A 22,842-nucleotide genomic window follows, 5' to 3' on the forward strand; every position below is an offset into this window, starting at 1 on the left:
ATTTGTCCTCCTATATTTTGTCTGATGTAGAGATCTCGGTATTGGAGAGGGGACTCTCCTTTTGCCCTACCAACATTATGGACAAATTTACTGTCATAAAGGATGTCTATCTCTTCTGCAGACAGTTGGCGTTCAAACTGCTATATCATCAACCATCCATTTTGGATGATTTACCCATGGGAGAGCGACAAGTTTTTAGGGACCTCTTGGACCTATTGGAGGAAAATGAAGGAGGACATCAAAAGAAGAAAAAGTTCCCTGGTAGGTTACCTTCACAGGCTACACCTTCCTTGTCTTTTTTTCCAGCCATCCAGAGCTTTTTTAATGCAGTATGTGATGAGATACAGGGCCTAAAACCAGACCCTAATAAAGGGAGAAATCTTAATAAGGCCGAAGAAAAAGCTATTGCGAAACTTGGTTCAAATCGAGACTTTGTCATCCGCGAGGCTGATAAAGGTGGTAACTTGGTTTTATGGCCTATTGAATTGTATCTGGATGAAGCTAGACGCCAACTGTCAGATTCCGATTGTTATCAGGTCCTTCCTTCGGACCCCTCTGATGTATTTAAAGCCAAATTGGATCGCCTTCTGGATTCGGCATTCACCAGGAGTATTATAAACAAGCGCGAGAGAGATTTTATGACTAATCACCATCCGAGAGTACCAACCTTCTATCTACTTCCAAAGGTCCATAAATCCGTACAGACACCACCAGGTAGACCTATTGTGTCCGGGATAGGGGGACTTTTGGAGCGTCCTTGTACTTACATTGATTTTTTCTTACAGCCTCTTGTTGCCTCCTTGGACTCCTTCGTTAGGGATTCCACTTTTTTGATCCAACAGCTACAGGACCTGAGTGTTCCACCTGATGTGTACCTCGTCACATTGGACGTTGAGTCCCTATATACTTGCATACGGCATGATCTGGGGATTCAGGCGGTTGCCTTCTTTTTGGACCAGAACACAACAGGTGACAGGTTACATGATTCCTTTTTGCTTGATCTACTGTCATTTGTACTCGATAAAAACTATTTTGTGTTCGACCGGGTTTTCTATAGGCAAGCCAGAGGTACTGCGATGGGCGCACGTTGTGCGCCCTCGTACGCAAACCTCTTTTTGGGGTGGTGGGAGTCAACCAGGGTGTACTGTCTGGAGGCTTTTTCCATGCATGTCATCAAATGGTATCGTTATATTGATGATATCTTGTTTCTCTGGACAGGCACCCTGGAAGAATGTCATCAATTCATTATGACTCTGAACCAAAACCCCTGGAATATACGGCTGACCTCACACCTGTCACAGAGAGAAGTGGAATTCTTGGATCTCAAGCTTTACCCTAAGGATGGGTGCGTGTATACCACTCTGTATCGTAAACCGACGGCTACCAATAGCCTTTTACAATTTTCAAGTTTTCACCCACAGCATCTAAGAAAAGGGATTCCAAAAGGGCAATTTTATCGCATAAAACGAAATTGCAGTACCCAAGAAGATTTTCGGATGCACTCACAGGATCTTACCCACCGGTTCAAGGATAGAGGCTATCCAAAAAAGGTAATTGCACGTGCCTACACTGCAGCGAGAGATGCGGGCAGAGGGGATTTATTGCAGCCCCGTGTGAAGGGACCTTCTAAACCTCTGGGTGTTATTACAACTTATAATAACCAGTGGCGGGAGGTTCGAGAGATACTCACTAAATATTGGGGGATTTTACGTAGCAAACCCAAACTTAAATCACACATCTCCACACAGCCAACCTTGATAGCCAGAAGACCAAAAAACCTTAAGGACTCTCTGAGCCATAGCCACTTTAAACGCCCAACAACTCGGCTAAACAGAGGGACTAAACTCGTTGGGACATTTCCATGTGGCAGCTGCAACATTTGCCCATTTATCAACAATGATGTGACTCTCATTCCATCCCCTTCTTCATTTCAAGGTGGTGACAAAAACCTACTTCAACTGTAAAACTCGGAATCTGATTTATGCTCTTATCTGTCCGTGTCCAAAAACGTATGTTGGTCAGACGACTCAAGTACTGAAAAAGAGAATACAGCAGCACTTTTCAAGCATCACCACAGCAAAGAAAGACTTGGAAAGGGGGAAAACCTTGTCCTCGGTGGCCTCGCATTATTTATCTGTACACGACTCCCAACATAGGGGAACACGAATTATGGGCCTGGAGTTGGTCCAATCAGACATCAGAGGGGGAGACATCACGTTGGAATTGCTAAGACGCGAGTCCAAATGGATCTTCAATTTGAACTGTAAAGCTCCGTTTGGCCTTAATGAGGACCTTTTATTTACAGGGTTCTATAAGCAATCCTGAAAGACTCGTTCATGCCCACTATTGGTGCGCTGCTTTGTTGCCTCTTTATGTCTAGGAACGCTTTATATGTTTCTGGTTTTGTTATCATCATTCATCACTTTTATATTTTGAACTAGGTCTTCTGTTTAGCAATAACTTGCAGTAGCCTAGGTAGAATTTGGATCTCTATGTGAACAGCACTACTAGGACTCTAATTTAATATAAGCACCTTTCGTACTAGTATCACTCCTGCTGGTTCTATATGTGATGTCTTTGTCAACAACACCAGACCGTATGCCCTTGACCTGCATGTCCAAATATCTTTTGATAATTGGTGCTTCTGCAGTGATTTTGTCTTTTTGTAGTAGTGCCACATTCCATCTGTGGCCCACTTTGAGTTTACATGGAATATGTATATATATATAATATTATTCTGCCCTTGAAAGAGGCTTTAGGTTGCTTTATTAAACCAGCAATTTTACATGTAAATATTTATTTTTGTCATGCTTTCCAGCCATTTTAAGTCTACCATTACTGGTTTGTAATGACGTATTTGGTGTTGACATACAGTGAGCATAGGTTTCCACGTGTCCCGGGCAATTTTGCCTGGAGCGTGATGGGAGCCCACATTTGCACCCTGATTAAGACTTTTGGGGTTGGACAAAGTGTAACTGGGGAATCCCAGCAATCCCATATAGGGCTAATGCTGGCTGAGTTATAGCATGACTTGAGTGTCTATGATATGATATTGCACACAAGGTATGGAGTCTTTAAGTCTTGTAATAGTCCTGATTGGGGCACTGGAAGAGCATGCTTTATACTACGTGCTCCATTCTAACAAAGTTATGGTTCTACCCGATGTGGCAATGTATGGGGCACTGGCAATGCACATTTTTTACACCTGTTTGCCCCCCTGCACGATGACACGCGTGAGGTTGGATGTCTGGGTATGTCCTAAATACTACAGGTGTGGCATCTATGCATCTATGCAGCTACATAACTGCTGCCTAGGTGCAATGGAATGTGACAGGTGAAGCCCCTGCACGCAGCTATGATAACTTACTTTGAATGTGCCGAGGCTTATCTAATGAGATATCGTTATCCTATACGAGACTATATGTTGCCTCACTGGTATTTGTATATCTGTAGGCTTACGGTGGTTCTGGGCACTTGCAATCCAATGCTCATAAGAGCCTGTAGTGCACCAACATGGGGCACGAAGACGCACATCAGCTCAAGTGTCCATGCGCTCATGACAACTCTGCCTGAGACCTGATGATGTGGTATGGGGGGAATGTTGCTGGGCCCCTCTGGCATCTTGATCTAAATGTGGCATTTGCTATGTACATTTTTGTGCCACTTTTCTGCTCCCCTGCGCAGTGGCACGCATGGGGTTAAAGGTGTCTGTCGGCACCCTGTATACAAAGTATGGTGATACACTACAGGCACAGAATTCTTGCTGCTTGGGTGCAAGAACATGTCATGGATGGAGCTCATGTATGCAGCGAGCTCAATTTACTCTGTGGGGATACAATCTTGTGTAGTATCACAGGCCACCTCATAGTTATGCGCACCACTGTCCTTTTGCTATATTTTTGTGCATTTAGAACTGAAACATTCACAAGTATTTGCAATACTCCACCAGGGGGCGCAGGGATGTACCAGCCCAAGCGTCTGTGCTCCCATTGCAACTGTGTTGGAGATCCGATGATGTGGGGTGGGCGGGGTGTTGCCAGGCGCCCTTGACAACCTGGTGTGACGAGACAATACACAGGAGATAAGCCTGTGTGCGCAGGTGCTGGCAGCTCTCCCTGGACGCTGGGGGAGGCACCTCCATGCAGAGGCGTAGCTAGAGCTTTTGCCGCCCGGGTCTGTTCCCGAGTTTGGCGCCCCCCCCCATGCCCCCCCCCAGCTCAATACACACAAAGGTTACCAAAAATGGTTTTCCTGTTTTGTAGAACTTAAACTGGGCCTAATGGTGTCACCCCCACATGCCACACCTGTGACTTAATACCACCACACCATGACCAGGCCACATAGTGACCGAATAATACTACATACAAGGGACAAATACCACCGCACCATTTCCAGACCACATATTACCACCACATAGTGACTGAATACTACAATACTGATCAGTAATAAAAAAAAAACCACAATACTATCACCATAAGTGCCAGTATTCACAGGAGATCTGTACTTAGTATGCAGTGTCTGTGTAGAGGTAATACAGAGATCACTGGTGACATTATACACAGGACCTCTATATAGTATACAGTGTATAGTGTCAGTGTATAGGTAACACTGACTCACCAGTGACGTCTCTAGGTGAAGTCCTTCATCTTTCATCCAGCACAGACCGCCATCATTCCTTCCAGCCAGGACTCGTTTCTGCAGGAAATAACACAGTTATCTCGAGCTCCGCTTGCAGAACACATTACTTAATTTTTCACAACTTCTACATTACACCACATGAAGAAAAAAAGGTGATATAGTGTCACTCTGCACAGTAACAGGACCGCCCCCCCATTTACAACAGTATACTCAAAAAATAAAATAAATACATCACTGCAGTAACAATATCCCTTAATTATCCCCTATGGTAATAATATTCCCCACCCTGGCCCCGTTTATCTCATTCCTGGCTCCAGCCATATGTTGTCGTATCCTGCCCTCATGAGTATCCATTCTACCCCATATGATCTCCCCATCCTGCCCCACCAGCCTCCATCGTATCCGTCCTGCCCCATGATCCAATCCTGCCCCGTGTCTCCAATCATGCCCCGTATCTACATTCTGCCCATGCCTCAAGTCCTGCCCCCAGTGTGTCCAGCATATTACCCCCATGTTGTCCAGCAATCTGCCCCAGTGTGTCCAGCATATTACCCCCAGTGTGTCCAGCAATCTGCCCCAGTATGTCCAGCATATTACCCCCAGTGTGTCCAGCAATCTGCCCTCAGTGTGTCCAGCAATCTGCCCCAGTGTCCAGCCTTTCCCCAGTGTGTCCAGCAGTCTGCACCAGTGTGTCCAGCATATTACCCCCAGTGTCCAGCATTGCCCCAGTGTGTCCAGTATATTACCCCCAGTGTGTCCAGCAATCTGCCCCAGTGTCCAGCATTGCCCCAGTGTGTCCAGAAGTCTGCCCCAGGGTCTCCAGCATTGCCTCAATGTGTCCAGAAATCTGCCCCAGGGTCTCCAGTATTGCCCCAGTGTGTCCAGCAATCTGCCCCAGGGTCTCCAGTATTGCCCCAGTGTGTCCAGCATTCTGCCCCATAGTCTCCTGTACTGCCCCAGTGTGTCCAGCATTCTGCCCCATGGTCTCCAGTATTGCCCCAGTGTGTCCAGCAATCTGCCCCATGGTCTCCTGTATTGCCCCAGTGTGTCCAGCATTCTGCCCCATGGTCTCCAGTATTGCCCCGGTGTGTCCAGCAATCTGCCCCATGGTCTCCAGTATTGCCCCAGTATGTCCAGAAGTCTGCCCCAGGGTCTCCAGCATTGCCTCAATGTGTCCTGAGATCTGCCCCATGGTCTCCAGTATTCAGTGTGTCCAGCATTCTGCCCCATAGTCTCCTGTACTGCCCCAGTGTGTCCAGCATTCTGCCCCATGGTCTCCAGTATTGCCCCAGTGTGTCCAGCATTCTGCCCCATGGTCTCCAGTATTGCCCCAGTGTGTCCAGCATTCTGCCCCATGGTCTCCAGTATTGCCCCAGTGTGTCCAGCATTCTGCCCCATGGTCTCCAGTATTGCCCCAGTGTGTCCAGCAATCTGCCCCATAGTCTCCTGTATTGCCCCAGTGTGTCCAGCAATCTGCCCCATGGTCTCCTGTATTGCCCCAGTGTGTCCAGCAATCTGCCCCATGGTCTCCTGTATTGCCCCAGTGTGTCCAGCATTCTGCCCCATAGTCTCCTGTATTGCCCCAGTGTGTCCAGCAATCTGCCCCATGGTCTCCTGTATTGCCCCAGTGTGTCCAGCATTCTGCCCCATGGTCTCCAGCATTGCCCCAGCCCCAGACAGTCAGAAATAAAGAAAAAAAAAAAAAAAGTAAAATCCTCACCTCTCCCGTTCCCAGCGCAGGTCCGGTGCAGTCAGCGTCTCTCCGGCTCTGCGACGCTCAGGACAGAGAGGCAGAGCGGCGCGCACAGTAGTGACGTCATCGCGCCCTCTGCTCTGAGACGTCGCAGAGTCAGAGGACGCTGTAGCTGCCGGCGCCGCAGGAACCAGGAGAGGTGAGTATTAGAGCGGGGGGCGGGGGCGGGGGCGGGACCCGGGGGTGGGGGGAGCTGGCCCTGGTCGTGGCGGCGGACGGCGCCGCCCGAAGATTTAAAGGGGCGTCTTTTTTTTTTTTTTTTTTTATCTTCTTCTCCTGCAGCGCCGGCCGCCCCCAGCATTGTGCCTCCCGGGGCGGACCGCCCCCCCCGCACCCCCCTTCCTACGCCACTGCCTCCATGTTTCCTGACTACATGCTTCTCTGGTAAGCAGCACAGCTGCAGCTATTTCCTAAGTGATTAACTAGTATATTAGGACGCAGTACACTGACAGGAGTTACCCCTGACGAAGCCACTGAGTGTGGCGACACGCGTCGGGTCAGCGTACCCCCTGTCTCCACTCCCCAGGTGGTCCTGAGTGTGTCCAGCAGCCCTTGGCTCTATTTTACATGCCGTGATTGAGCTTTGGTCATCTAGCCCCAGAGGCTTTGGTAACTGTGTGCATGCCTCTTCAGCATGGGAGTCTCTGCAGCTTTGGCACATTGAGTCTCGTACTTACTCTGCTAATAGATCTATTAGTCTTTGAACCTGATTGTGCCCTCAGCTGGGCTGGTTATCTGCACCTCCATATGTATCTTTATTCATTTCTATGGCAATTGGGGTTCATGTCTAGATGACTCTTTTTTTTTTTTTTTTTTGTGTTTGCACCATGGATACTGCCTTCACTATAACATGGTGCATCTAGGCAATGTGGATCTCCTTACAAGTCATTGTGACATATGCTGAATGTGCTAGCTATATGACTATTTGTGTACTTGCCATTTAGCTCTCTTTTTCAATATATTTTTTGTATGATAAAATAAGGTGCTGTTCACATAGACATCACACTCGGTAATAGTTAGGATTTTCTTTATATTTGTCATCTATTGATACTGGGGAGTTGGTTCATACAGGGGGATGGCTCTATTTTGGGCCTAAGTGTACCATGTATAGGTCACATGGATGACCAATGTTTTAAATGTTTTTAATGTGTGCTCTATGTGGTTTTCTGTGTCCGTTTATACACTTTTGAATAAAATTTGCCTTTTTTTACTTGATCCGTGCCTCCGGTGATCCCCGATTTTTGGTCTATTTCTTTCTCTTCTTTTTTGAAATTGTGTGGTGAAATGTGTGCTGAGGGTTGTATATGTGTTCAAGCACGTGGTAGTGTGTGGCGCATTTTGTGTGTGTGTTCATATCCCCGTGTGTGGTGAGTATCCCATGGCGGGGCCCCACCTTAGCAACTGTACAGTATATACTCTTTGGCGCCATCACTCTCATTCTTTAAGTCCCCCTTGTTCACATCTGGCAGCTGTCAATTTGCCTCCAACACTTTTCCTTTCACTTTTCCCCATTATGTAGATAGGGGCAAAATTGTTTGGTGAATTGGAAAGCGCGGGGTTAAAATTTCACCTCACAACATAGCCTATGACGCTCTCGGGGTCCAGACGTGTGACTGTGCAAAATTTTGTGGCTGTAGCTATGACGCCTCCAACACTTTTCCTTTCACTTTTCCCCATTATGTAGATAGGGGCAAAATTGTTTGGTGAATTGGAAAGCGCGGGGTTAAAATTTCACCTCACAACATAGCCTATGACGCTCTCGGGGTCCAGACGTGTGACTGTGCAAAATTTTGTGGCTGTAGCTGCGACGGTGCAGCTGCCAATCCCGGACATACACACATACACATACACACACACACACACACATACACACACACATTCAGCTTTATATATTAGATATTCTAGGTTCTTCAAAGTAGCCACCTTTTCCTTTGATGACTGCTTTGTGGGGTCCCCTTATAATTTATAGCTAGAAAGGCTATGCAGACAGCTGCAGGCTAATATTCATAACCTAGAGTGTGGCCATGGATATTGGTCCCCCGGTTACAAATACCAGCTCCCTGCTGCCCCAGAAATGGCACATATGCAAGATGCGCCAATTCCGGCACTTAGCCTCTCTCTTCCCACTGCCATGTAGCAGTAGCATATGGGGTAATAAGGGGTTAATGTCACCTTTATATTTTAAGGTGACATTAAGCCCAGTTTAGTAATGGAGAGGCATCAATAAGACACCTATCCATTACTAATCCCATAGTAGTGAAAGAGTTAAAAAGAGACACAGCCAGAAAAAAATATTTTAATATTCTTAATTTCACCATCGCCATCAATCACCTGCAAAAAATTAAAAATAAACCAACAGTATACTCTCTGTCTGATGTAGTCCAATTAATAAAGAGTGTCCCACGACGATCTCCCCTATAGAACAGTGACATCAGGTGATGTGACTGCTCTACAGGGCCTCCCACAATGCACTGACAGGAGATAATGGCTCCTGTAGTGCATAGCTGAAGAGGTTACCTGAGTTCATTCTCTCGCTTTACGGCAATGCGGCGAGAAAATGAACTTAAGTGACTTCTCTCCCGGCAGCAGCGGAGGGATATACTGTACATTGAGGAAGATTACTCCAGCTGTCAATTCATCGCGGGGCCCCTGTAGAGCACGGACATCACCCGACGTCACTGTTCTACACGGGAAATCGTCATGAGACACTCGTTATTATCTGGACTATGGCAGAAAGGTAAGTATAGGTTGTTTTAGTATGTTATTTTTATTACAGGAGAATCGAGGGCTTTGGGGACTAGGTGTTTGGTAAGTATGTACTGTATGTTATGTGTATGTACTGTATATTATATATTGTATGTTCTGTATGTTTGTTTTTTTACTACTGAACACAGCCATTGTCTGATGGGACTACTTTTCCACCATCGGCAATGCTGTCACTGTAAGCATTCATTGCTGGATGGGAGCAGTCATCACATCAGACAATGGATGCCTACACAGATATGCACATACACAGGAACACACACAGACACACACACACACAGACATATACACGCAGACTCCTGCACAAACTATACATGCACATAGCTCCGCCCACACACTCCCTCCTCCTGATCTGCAGCGTTTCATCTGCAGCTAAACCGCAGATCTTTTTTACAACTGCAGGTTTGCTGCAGATGTGCCTGACTCAATGGAAGACAATGGGTGCTGAAACGCTGTTGATCCGCCAAAAGAATTGACATGCTGTGGAAATAAAAGCTGCAATTCCACGCGTTGTTTTCATAACAAATGTCAATTTTACATAGACTAACATTGGCTGTGCACTACACTGTGGATTTGATGTGAATCCGTGTGGCCAAAAATGCCACAGAAATGCATAAAAATCGGTAACGTGTGCACATAGCCTTAATGTGTAACTACTGAGAAGTGCGGCAGGATTCTTTACCACATTATATCTTTGTGGAAGTCTAATATTTTTTCTGATTTTATGTTTTTCTGTTTCAAGTAATAAAACATATGTTTTTAGAACTTTAAGATTTAACCCTTTCATGCAAGAGCTTGTTTTCGTCTTCGGGACAAGGCCATTTTTTTCCATTCTGACCAGTGCCACTTTATGAGATAATAATTCTGAAACGCTTCAAAGTATCCTGGTGATTCTGAGACAGCCCCCCGAGGAAGCCCAACACGAAATGCGCGTCGGGGCTATTGGACACACACTGGCACATACTTAATGGGTAAGATTAGCATGTCTTCATTAAGGTACCTTCACACTAAGCAACGCTGCAGCGATACCGACAACGATGTCGATCGCTGCAGCGTCGCTGTTTGGTCGCTGGAGAGCTGTCACACAGACAGCTCTCCAGCGACCAATGATGCCGAGGTCCCCGGTAACCAGGGTAAACATCGGGTTACTAAGTGCAGGGCCGCGCTTAGTAACCCGATGTTTACCCTGGTTACCATCGTAAAAGTAAAAAAAACAAACACTACATACTTACCTTCAGCTGTCTGTCCCCGGCGCTCTGCTTCCCGCACTGACTGTGAGCACAGCGGCCGGAAAGCACAGCGGTGACGTCACCGCTCTGCTTTCCGGCTGACCGGCGCTGACACAGGATGCAGGAGGAGTGCAGAGAAGCAGAGCGCCGGGGACAGACAGCGGTAGGTAAGTATGTAGTGTTTGTTTTTTTTACTTTTACGATGGTAACCAGGGTAAACATCGGGTTACTAAGTGCGGCCCTGCGCTTAGTAACCCGACGTTTACCCTGGTTACCAGTGAAGACATCGCTGAATCGGTGTCACACACGCCGATTCAGCGATGTCTGCAGGGAGTCCAGCGACGAAATAAAGTTCTGGCCTTCTAGCTCCGACCAACGACATCACAGCAGGATCCTGATCGCTGCTGCGTGTCAAACTGAACGATATCGCTATCCAGGACGCTGCAACGTCACGGATCGCTATCGTTATCGTTGTGAAGTTGTTTAGTGTGAAGGTACCTTTACTTTACCTCTTCCTGATTTATCTATCTGGAGGCTTTAACATTATATACTCTTGCACTTTAGTATGCACTATGCACTTTTTTTGAGGATTGCAATAGTATATATATTTTCAAGTGATCTGCTCATTGAACCCATGTTGCAACTACAGTGTGCTATGTCCTCTGTACACTAACTTTGTCTGGACCTTGTTATTTAAGTCTGTATGTGATCTTTTGCTAATATTAATGTTAATAAAACTCATTGTTACTCTTTTTAAGTACCGTAAGTGTTTTGGGACTTTTTACTCCAAGGTTTGTTGTAGGATTTATAGTACTGGAGAGTCCGTGGTAATTATATGCTGTCCAAATTTATAGGGTATATTCCTATTATTTTTTGAATGACATAAATCAGTGGAACCTGTTCTTAAGTATGCATACATGCAGTCATGTGCTGACTAGACTGTATCTGACCTCTCTTAATGCAAGTGTGAGTCGCCCACCAGGGCAGTGGGGATACTCAGTACCGGATCCGGTCACAGTTAAAGGGGTAGTCACGGTGGCAGCGACCCGGTCCGTGGCCCTGGGTGCTCAAGTAAAACGGGAAAGGTCTTAAAAGGGGTATTGAATAAAGTTTATATTCATAACGCCACCTGTTGTTCTCGGTCAGAGGGGACCGATGCTGCTTAAGGGGGTCCTCTGGGGCGATGTTATTCTAGCAAGATGATAACACTTCACACAGGTGAAGTGGGGTCCCCAGGGCTCCCAGTGTAGTGGGCAAGGATGGTGGGTTGCCAGTAAATAAATGGAGGACACAGGGTTGCAGTCTTTACCTGGCTTACTGTTGTTGTTGTCAGCCTCAGTCCAGGATACTGGTAACAGGTGTAGATGGAATCCAGGCAGCCTGAAGACAGATGGAAACCCCTTTGATAGGTCAGTTTGGGTGCCTTCCACTATGCGCTGGGCTATTAGTTCCTTGCGGCCTGTAGTGTCCTGACAAGGTCCTTGTTCTCTCCTGTCCTGGGACAGCACCTGCATGGTAGGCAACTTGAGCCCTTCCTCTGGGGTTTCGGTACATGGTGACTCCGGGCTCTAACTGCTGCTGTACCTCAGGTATTATGTGGGCAGGTTACTCTCTGCCTTCCGGTTCTACTTTGGGACTTGCAGTTCTACACAGCCTTGGTCTCCTGGCGCCCGGTTTCTGCGCTCAGCTTTGAAGGGCCCAATTGCAGCCTCCTCTAGCTCTTCTGTTCCTCTCAGCTCCTTCACTATCTCTTGTCTCTACCAGACTCACTAACTCCTCCTCCGGATCAGGATGTATATAGGGAAGTTCCCCTAAAACCGGGTTTTAAGCTCCCCCTTCTGGCCTGGAGTCAGAATGTGTTGAATGTGAGATTACCTGCCAAAGGGATCCCTTCTGTCTCCAGGCATGGCATTACCCTCCCCGAGAGGAAGGCAGCACCACTGTGGTACTCGAACTCCTGGGTTGCCACAAGTGTATTGAGCGATGTCGATTACAGTCTAGTTGGAATGTGACTGGAAGTATGGAAATCACATACTTGCGGTCACATGACTGCCCACTGCCACTGCCTGCACCAGAGAATCCTCACAGGAAGCGATAAGAGGATTCCCAAGTCTGTAGTCACATAGAGTAACTGGAGACTTGTGATTTTAGTTGGGACAATCCCTATAAAAATCCCTTTGTTCTGTAGAACGGAGAATGTTTAATAAGAGGTAAATTGCAAAGCGGCTTATTTTTACAAGCACGTTGCAATATTACACATTTAACAAAAAGGGGCAACCCCTTTAAATTATAAACTGATACTTGTAATCGTCAGCCTTACATGACATAATCATAAGCCCTCGGGGGAAAAACGAAAAATCAATCTGTTCTTAAAATTCATACAATTTAATACTCGAAGAATGTTTTCTGGAGTCTTTTATACTGAATGTGTGAAAAAAAAGTCAGCAACTTAATGAATTTCTGAAGTTCAACCATCGAGGTCTACCCTGACAAAGCTTTAATGCAAAAATAGTTGTACATGTCATATTGCAGACACAAAGCTTTGAAATGTGGCACAGTTTACCTATGACCTTGAGAGCGCTTTGTACTTCTGGAGTGCATCTGTCATGCAATGAGGTGAGTACCTTGCAGATTTTACAATAATTAGCCTGAAATGCTTTGGTCAGGAACCTGATCCTTATCCCTTGTAATTTGTATAGAGTTCACTAGGTTGTCTTATTTTCTAAATTACCAATGTCAGATCTGGTGTCAATGATGGTGTAATATATTTATTACTTTGGTTTCACACACAACGTTTTGTTTTAAATAAATGATGCATTTTTGCAGCATATTTTCACCCAATTTTAACATATTTTATTTTGGCTTGAAAGCAATATGGAAATATACAACATAGACAAAAGCATTTTTATACTTACACATTACACCTACTGGTGTATTGCCCCTAGAAAACTGTAATGCCCTGTGCAATTGCCATAGTGAGTGGCATCAAAACAATAATGCTTCTTAAGTGCCCAATTAACATCTAACAATGTCCACTGAGTCCCCCAATGAACAGCTCCCTTATACACAGTATGATGGGCCCACAGCTCTACAATACACAGTATGATGGGACTAGAGCTCCTGTATACAGAGTATGATGTCCCCACAGCTCCACTTTATACAGTATGAAGGTCCACCAGCTCCCTTATACACAGTATGGTGGGTCCACAGTTCCTTATACACATTATTGGGGACCATATTTTTCCTATACACAGTATGGTGAGTCCATAGCTCTTCTATACACAGTACAGCCTGACTTTTATACCAGGAGAGATCTTTGAACAAATTATTAAACAACATGCATCCAAGTACCTGGATGAGAATAAAGTGATTAACTAGAGCCAACATGGGTTTGTAGCTAACAAGTCATGACAGACTAAATTAATTTCCTTATATGATGGAATCACTGACTGGGTGGATCAGGGAAACGTAGTGGCTGTAGTATATCTTGATTTCAGCAAAGCATTTGACAAATATATAATACCATCCATATTGAAGACATAACCAAGTATGGAATGTACAAGGCAACTGTTAGATGGCTTCATAGCTGGTTTAGTAATCAGACCCAAAGAGTGGTCATAAATGGCTTCACATCGAGTTGGAAGAATGTCTCAAGTGGGGTACCACAGGGCTGTGTCTTAGGCCCTGTGTTGTATAACCTTTTTATCAATGGTTTAGAAGAAGGAATAGAGAGTAAACTGATTAAATTTTCTGATGACACAATGCTAGGAGGGATAGCTAATACTAGAGAAGCGAGAGGATTGGAAAAGGTCTAATCAAACTGGAGCTGTGGACAGCAACTAACAGAATGGTTTTTAACAGGGAGAAAAGCAAAGTCCTACATTTGGGAAAGAAAAGTTAAAAAAGCTTATACAGAATTAGAGGAAAAGGGTTAAGCAACAGCACATATGAAAAAGACTTGGGTATACTAATAGATCACAGACTGAACATGAGTCAACAGTGTGATGCAGCAGCAAAAATGGCAAACACAATTCTGCATTGCATTAACAGAAGCATACCGTCTAAATCATGTGAAGTAATTACCCCCCTCTATGCCTATTTGTTCAGACCTCATCTGGAATAGTGTGTCTAGTTCTGAGCTCCTGATTGTAAAAAAGACATGAACAAACTGGAGCCAATTCAGAGAAGAGCAACCAGAATGGTGTCCGGTCTTCAAATAATGTCGGGGACATTGAGGAACGATTGGAGGATTTTGGAATGTTTAGCTTGCAAAAGATAGGACTGAGAGGAGACTTATTAGCTGTATACAAATATCTCAAGGGCTGTCACACTGTAGAGTAATCAGCTTTATTCTCATTTGCACAAGGAAAGACTAGAACTAATGGGATGAAACTGAATGGGAGGAGACACAGATTTGATATTAGAAAAAACTTTTTGACAGTGAGCTTGATCAATCAGTGGAACAGGCTGTCACAAGGGGTGGTGAGTTTTCTATAAACAGAGGCTGGACAGACATCTGTGTGGGATGATTTTGTGAATCCTGGATTGAGCATGTTGTTGGACCAGATGACCCTTGAGGTCCCTTCCAACTCTAACATTCTATAATTCTATGGTGGGCCCACAGCTCCCTTATACAGAGTATAATTTCTCCATAGCTCCCCTATATACAGTATGGTGGGTGCACTGCCCCCTTTATACAGTATGGTGGGCCCACAGATCCCTTATGCAGAATATGATATCCCACAGCTTCACTATATGCGGTATGATGTCCCTAGAACTTACCTATATGCAGCATGATGGGCCCACAGCTTTCTTATACACCTTTTTGGCTTGTATAGGGTGCTGATCACACACAGGTGATGCCGTGTCTGACTTATAGCCTATTAGTGATGCCCATACTATTAGATTAGGCAGGTTGCTCAGCACTTCACATGTCCTGGTGTTTTTGGTACTGGAAAAAACAGTACTGGTTAGATCCGTGCTCCGTGTGCCATCCATGTGTACGTTTGTGACATCTATGTGATATCTACAATATGTGCTGTCAGTGTGACACGTACGCAGCATAGAAATTAAAAAGTTAGGTATTAAAGATGTTCAAAGATAGATATAGTGATAATTAACATGATAGATAAAAAGCAATATGCTGTAAAATGCTATGAAATCAGTGCTTTGCATGTATTTTTCTGTACTTGTTTTTTTTTATTATTAAATAAACAAATTAATTGAAAAAAATGGCATGGGCTCCAGTGTAATTTTCAGCAGAGGGAAAGCTGAACGCTGGGGGGCTAATATTAATTATCTTGGAAAGCGCCATTAGCCATAAATGTTCCCATGCTATTAATAACACCTCACAACTGTTTGCTTAGCCTTTACTGGTTAGTTTACAGGGTGACGCCAGAGGAAAAAAGACATAGGGTCCCCCTATAAATTTTAACCAGTAAATGCTAAACAGACAGCTTTGTATTGATATTAATAGCCAGGGAAAGAGGATATGGGTATTGCCCCCCTCCCAGGCTAATAACATTAGCCCTCAGCGACCCCAGAATTGGCGCATCCGTAAGATGCGACAAATCTGGCACTTAGCCTCACTCTTCCCACTTGCTCTGGTGCAGTGGAAAGTGGGGTAATAGGGTTGGGGTTGATTTCAGCTGTTTTATGGCTGCTGACATTAAGCCCAGGGGTTAGTGATAGAGAGTAATCTATAAGACACCCCCATTACTAACCCCAGTCATATTGTTAAAAATACACAGCTAGAATAATACCCTTTAGTTAAAAGGAAGACAGACTCCTTTACTTGAAATAAACACTCCCCAACCCTCTTATATCTATGTATTAGCGTACAATAAAAAAAAACATATTCCTCACCTAAGATGATACTGTATGGGGAAAAATTGATCTACTATTGATTCTTCTGTCCCCATCATTATTCCTCAGCCGGTGTAAAGAGGCTGGGAAACAAGCGGCGAATGACTTCAATATTGTTAATCAAACTCGTTTAGTGGCCTGAAATCGGCGCATGTAACTACAACCGAAATGTTTCTGCATGATGGTGCAATTTGTTAGCATTTGGGGCCCCATTTTATACTTTTGCCTAGGGCCCCACTTTGCCTAAAACCGGCCCTGTTTGCGGGACAAATGGATTGTCGCTGGACAGGTGAAGAATATGTTTTTTTATCATTTTCATTTTTACAGTAATAAATGGGAAAAAGAGGGTTGGGTGTGTTTATTTCAATTAAAGGACTTTATTCTGGCTGTGCATACTTTACAATACAATTATGGGGTTAGTAATGGGGCGTCTAATAGATGCCTCTTCATTACTAATCCCTAGGCTTGATGTCAGCTGACAATTTTTTTATTTAATTCTTTATTTTACACACTATGTACACAGCGGATGCTGAATACAACTCCTGCTATTGTCACCTGGTCGCGCTGAGCTCAGGAATACCAGGCGACAATGATCAGAGCAGTCTTGAGCACCCGCGTCTGGGAAAAGGGCTAACTGTACAGTTTTTCCCAGGTGTCGAGACGTGTCACACCAATGACACATGGATGTTATCCGTGAGTAATCAGTGTGCATGTGTCCATAGTGCTGGTAAAAAACAGACGTCTGCGGATTTTTAACAAGGACACAGAAAGAATAACCTGACATGTGCACACCACCATTGACTACAATGGGTGTGCGAGTGTCAATATTTGCTGTTGTTAAAAAACGGACCGCATACAGATAAGAAAATGGACATGTGAAGAGGGCCTGAGTGCACCCATGAGGACAGACACCCTGGTTTACATGGCCAACATGGATGGGCTTGGCTGCACCACAAACAAAAATGAAGTGCAAAAACAATATAATATATACGAGGTATTTTGGCGAAAATATGCAAGCTCACAACCCGAGTCCGGGGCGAAAAGAGGGGTGATTTGAACTTTTATTTTTTTAACTTTTTTTTAACTTTTTTTTTAGATTTTTAAAAACTTTTTTTTTTTACTTTTGGTATGCATCAATAGTCTCCATGGGAGACAAGAAGCTGCCAAAACCCGATAAACTCTGCTACATACATGTGATGATCAGATCACTTGCTATGAGCGTCGACCACCGGGCGGCAGTCATAGCAATCCAGTAGTGATGACCATAGAGGTCTGCAGGAGATCTTCTTTGAATTTTGGGAGGTATGCTGCAATCACAAGATTAGACTGAGAAAACATACGTCACAGAATAGGAACTGGAACCAGACTGAGACATACATTTTCTGCATCAGTCGAGAACTAGCTAAGCGTATGGCTGCCGTCACACTAGCAGTATTTGGTCAGTATTTTACCTCAGTATTTGTAAGCCAAAACCAGAAGTGGAACAATTAGAGGAAAAGTATAATAGAAACATATGAACCACTTCTGCATTTATCACCCACTCCTGGTTTTGGCTGAGAAATACTGATGTAAAATACTGACCAAATACTGCTAGTGTGACGGCAGCCTTACAGTGTCATAAAATCCAAAAGTATTGTGATAACCAGAAAAATAATATTTGCAAGGTATTGTTAACCTGTCCGATGAAGGGCCTAGCCAGTAGATATATTGCTATAATACTTCTGTCTAATTTTGAAACAAATATATTTGACATCACACAGATATTTCTGACTCTAGCACACTGTTGTTTATTAAAGTGTTAGCTCACAAACTCTGCAGTAGTTTCATCATCTTCCCACTAGATGGCAGTAGAAGCATACAAATAATTGGCTCATACTTTGATAAGTCTGATAACTTGACTAATAGATTGCTAGAATGCAATATATGATTACTACCCATGTAAAACAGTAAACAATCAGATATTACTATTATTGTTGCTATTGTAATATATTAAGACAGCATTTTTTTTGTTATCCATATTTAAAAAAGAAAAACAATTGGACATGCTTTTTTTTTCTAATTCTAATGTATTTTCCTATTTTAGCAATGAAATCCTGATAACTTGCAGTTTTCTCTCTGGCTAGTTAGACTAATAATAGGTTACTACTTTCCTTCAGCAGAGATTGCTTTTTAGTAGTCATCTCATTATTTTATCAGACACAATTAGGTTGTGTTCACAAATTGTGGTCATTTTTTTCACTTTATTTTTCTGTGTAGCATCACTGTGATTTTAAAAAACTGCACCACCCCTGCAATGTGTGAACATGGCCTTACAATAACAGCTACAGCATATATATGTGGCGCCCCAGGGTCCTGGTCGTCACAGTGACATCGCTTTCCTCACAGGGAGAGTGATGTTAAGCTTGGAGGCAAGGAAGGATAACTCTCACCAGGTAAACACAAACATGCAAGATGTTCACACTCCAGGCCACAAGGGGGAGCCTTTCATCCTATTCCTAGGTGACTCACCTTTATATATTGTGGTTTGAAGGGAAAGTGAGTTCAGCTTTAGTCAGATAGTGCCAGAGAGGAGACTGGAGCAGTCTGAGGCAGAAAGAACGTATGAGGAGCTGTGCAGCCACAAGAAAGTACTGCAGCTCCTGGACAGAGATAATACCGAAAGCAGAACAGATTGCAGCGAGCGTGTAGGAGAGCAAAGCACAGGAGAGTGATATCAGGGGAGACCAGCTGTGATTGGGCTGCCTCCCTCTGAGGCGCAGATAACCGGTAACCGGAACACCAAGGTTGTAAGGGACTCTACGACTTACAGCAGAGACTGGCAGGACAGCTGAACTGCAAGTTACCTGCCCGCCTCAATATCTAGGAGGCACAGTGACGCATAGAGCTCAGGTCATGATAGAGATCCTGTAAAAAGGCTCGAGTCACCTGTCATACGGGTTTGTGTCCTATCCTATATGGGGGATGGAAAGAACTATGAGGACCTTATTAGAAGCCATAGGCAGTAAGGGACTACAACACCACCGCGCTAGAGGAAGGCTTTTAACTTCACGTGGTAAAGAGGACTCTGGATTCGCTTCCATGCCAGCCGGACCCTGCCTACCTGTGATCTGGTACCCTGGACTGTGGCTGCCTGAAGTCTTCAGTAAACCAGGTAAAGAGACTGCAAACCTGTGTCCTCGTTCTTTACTGCACCATTCACCATCTTCCGTCTACACACCGGGAGCCCTGGGGATATACTTCACCTGTGGGAAGTGTTATCGCAGGTCTCGACCTACTCTCTGATGAGTCCACCGTAGAGATGACGTCACGGCACCGGAGAGATAAGACACAACGCACCAGGGCTGTATCTGAAATATCTCTAGTTTTAATAAGCTTACACACACTTTTTATGCATTCTTGTGTTGGAGGCGGATTCTCCATATTATGGGCTAAGCGTCGGCGTGTATTACTCCCTTGCCTCCCTATGGTTTCGCAAACATATTTTTACACAGTACATTATTCGTTACTTTACCAAGGACATTCCCTGCAACAATCTGCAATAACAGCTAAAATGAAGAATAGTGAATAACAACGTGTTTATCTGACCTATAATAACACTTACACAAAATGGAGGCAAGCAGGATAAAATGGATCCTGCTATAACAGGAAGGTATACCATCTAGCTGCCATAACATCACCCCAGAGGACCCCTTAAAGCAGGGTCGGTCCCCACTGACCAAATACCACAGGTGGCGTCACGAACATAAAGTTTATTCAATTTCCTTTTTACATGGGCGCCCAGGGCCACGGACTGGGTCGCGGCCACAGTGACATCCCCCTGTGAATACCGGACCCCGGTACCGGGTACCCCATGGCCCTGGCGGGCGAATCATATACATACCACTGGATGCACTATTCACAACAAGTCATGATCACAGCTGACCTCCTTCCCTTCCCTGCACAATGACCTCTGCACAGGTCATAGAGCATGACTGGAAAACTTTCAACAAGTCAAATCCTGACTATTACTATCTATAGTCAATGTAGCAGTTCTGAGTGCTGCTAACAAGAAACTCAGGCAAAATAACTGACACCACCTATAATATAACACTGGGAGCGTCACTCTGTCTGAAGCCATTATAGACTGCGCAAGCACAGCACCTGTGCAGTCTGGACCCCACCCCACAGAGTGAAGCATCCGAGGATGAGGACTGTGGCCCAGGAGATCACGGTATGCGTAAGCACTGATCTCCGATGGAGAAGCAGGGATGTGCCAGGAGGGTGAGTATGATGGGGGACAGTGAGCCATGCGTTATTCACCTGTCCCCATTCCACGCGCCGAGCGCTACTCTGTCTTCTGCGTCCTCTGGCTGTGATGTTTAGGTCAGAGGGCGCGATGACGTGGTTAGTGTGCGCCCTCTGACTGAACAGTCACAGCCAGAGGACCCAGAAGACAGAGCAGCTCATGGCGGTGAAACAGAGACCGGTGAATATCGCAGGTGAATATCGTGACTCCAAGACCTGACCCCCATAACGTGCCAGTGTCCCTGCCTTCTCAGGCTCGCGGCACTTGGTGTCCAGCGATGAGAGGTGAGTATGTCATTTTTTTTATCGCAGCAGCATATGGGGCATATTATGCTATGGGGCATCTGATGGGGCCATCAACCTTTATGGAGCAGCAAACTGGGCATATTATGCTATTGAGCATCTTATGGGGCCATCAACCTTTACGGAGCAGCATATGGGGCATATTATGCTATGGAGCATCTGATGGGGCCATCAACCTTTAGGGAGCAGAATATGGGGCATATTATGCTATGGAGCATCTTATGGGGGCCATCAACCTTTATGGAGCAGCATACGGGCATATTATGCTATGGAGTATCTTATGGGGCCATCAGCCTTTATGGAGCAGCAAACGAGTCATATTATGCTATGGAGCATCTGATGGGGCCATCAACCTTCATGGAGCAGCATACGGGGTATATTATGCTACTAGATTGTGGCCCGATTCTAACGCATCGGGTATTCTAGAATATGCATGTCCCTGTAATATATGGACAATGATGATTCCAGAATTCGCGGCAGACTGTGCCCGTTGCTGATTGGTCGAGGCAACCTTTATGACATCATCGTCGCCATGGCAACCATTATGACATCATTGTCGCTGTGCCCGTTTCTGATTGGTCGAGGCCGCCAGGCGGGATGACGTAGACGCGGGATGTCTACGTCCTTTATGACATCATCGTCGCTGTGCCCGTTGCTGATTGGTCGAGGCCTGGCGGCCTCGACCAATCAGAGAGCCGGGATTTCCAGGACAGACAGACAGACAGACAGACAGACGGAAAAACCCTTAGGCAATTATATATATAGATGGAGCATTGTATGGGGCCATAAACCTTATTGGCACAACATACAAGGCATATTATGATATGGAGCATATTATGGGGCCATCAACCTTTATGGAGCAGTATATGGGGCACATTATTCTGTGGAGCATCTTTTGGTGCCATCAACCTTTATGGAGCAGCATATTGGGTATATTATGCTATGGAGTATCTAATGGGGCCATCAGCCTTTATGGAGCAGCATACAGGGCATATTATGCTATGGAGCATTGTATGGGGCCATCAACCTTTATGGAGCAGCATGTGGGGCATATTATGCTATGGAGTATCTGATGGGGCCATCAACCTTTATGGAGCAGTATATGGGGCACATTATGCTGTGGAGCATCTTTTGGGGCCATCAGCCTTTATGGAGCAGCATACAGGGCATATTACGCTACGGAGCGTTGTATGGGGCCATCAACTTTTATGGAGCAGCATGTGGGGCATATTATGCTATGGAGCATCTGATGGGGCCAGCAACCTTTATGGAGCAGCATATGGGGCATATTATGCTATGGAGCATCTTATGGGACCATCAACCTTTATGGAGCAGCATATGGGGCATAATATGCTATGGAGCATCTTATGGGGGCCATCAACCTTTATGGAGCAGCATATGGGGCATATTATGCTATGGAGCATCTTATGGGACCATCATTAACCTTTGTGCAGCATTATATGGGGCATATTATGCTATGGAGCATCTTATGGGGCCATCAACCTTTATGGAGCAGCATATGGGGCATAATATGCTATGGAGCATCTGATGGGGCCATCAAGCTTTATGGAGCAGCATACGAGTCATATTATACTATGGAGCATCTTATGGGGCCACCAACCTTTATGGAGCAGCATACCGGCATATTATGCTTTGGAGCATCTTATGGGGCCATCAACCTTTATGGAGCAGTATATGGGGCACATTATGCTGTGGAGCATCTTTTGGTGCCATCAACCTTTATGGAGCAGCATACATGGCATATTATGCTATGGAGCATCTTATGGGGCCATCATTAACCTTTGTGCAGCATTATATGGGGCATATTATGCTATGGAGCATCTTATGGGGCCATCAACCTTTATGGAGCAGCATACGAGTCATATTATACTATGGAGCATCTTATGGGGCCATCAACCTTTATGGAGCAGCATACCGGCATATTATGCTTTGGAGCATCTTATGGGGCCATCAACCTTTATGGAGCAGCATATGGGGCATATTATG

At 45.1% G+C, this 22,842-nt stretch overlaps 1 long non-coding RNA gene across 1 annotated transcript; it reads left to right on the forward strand.

Moving 5' to 3' along the window:
* Positions 1 to 885: 885 nt before the first annotated feature.
* On the forward strand, positions 886 to 2,069 carry LOC138643578 (uncharacterized). Its single transcript, XR_011314195.1, has 3 exons — positions 886 to 969; positions 1,219 to 1,550; positions 1,936 to 2,069. It is a non-coding gene; the product is annotated as an uncharacterized lncRNA (long non-coding RNA).
* The last annotated feature ends 20,773 nt before the right edge of the window (positions 2,070 to 22,842 follow it).

Source organism: Ranitomeya imitator, chromosome 6, assembly GCF_032444005.1.
Source record: "Ranitomeya imitator isolate aRanImi1 chromosome 6, aRanImi1.pri, whole genome shotgun sequence".
Taxonomy (NCBI): domain Eukaryota; kingdom Metazoa; phylum Chordata; class Amphibia; order Anura; family Dendrobatidae; genus Ranitomeya; species Ranitomeya imitator.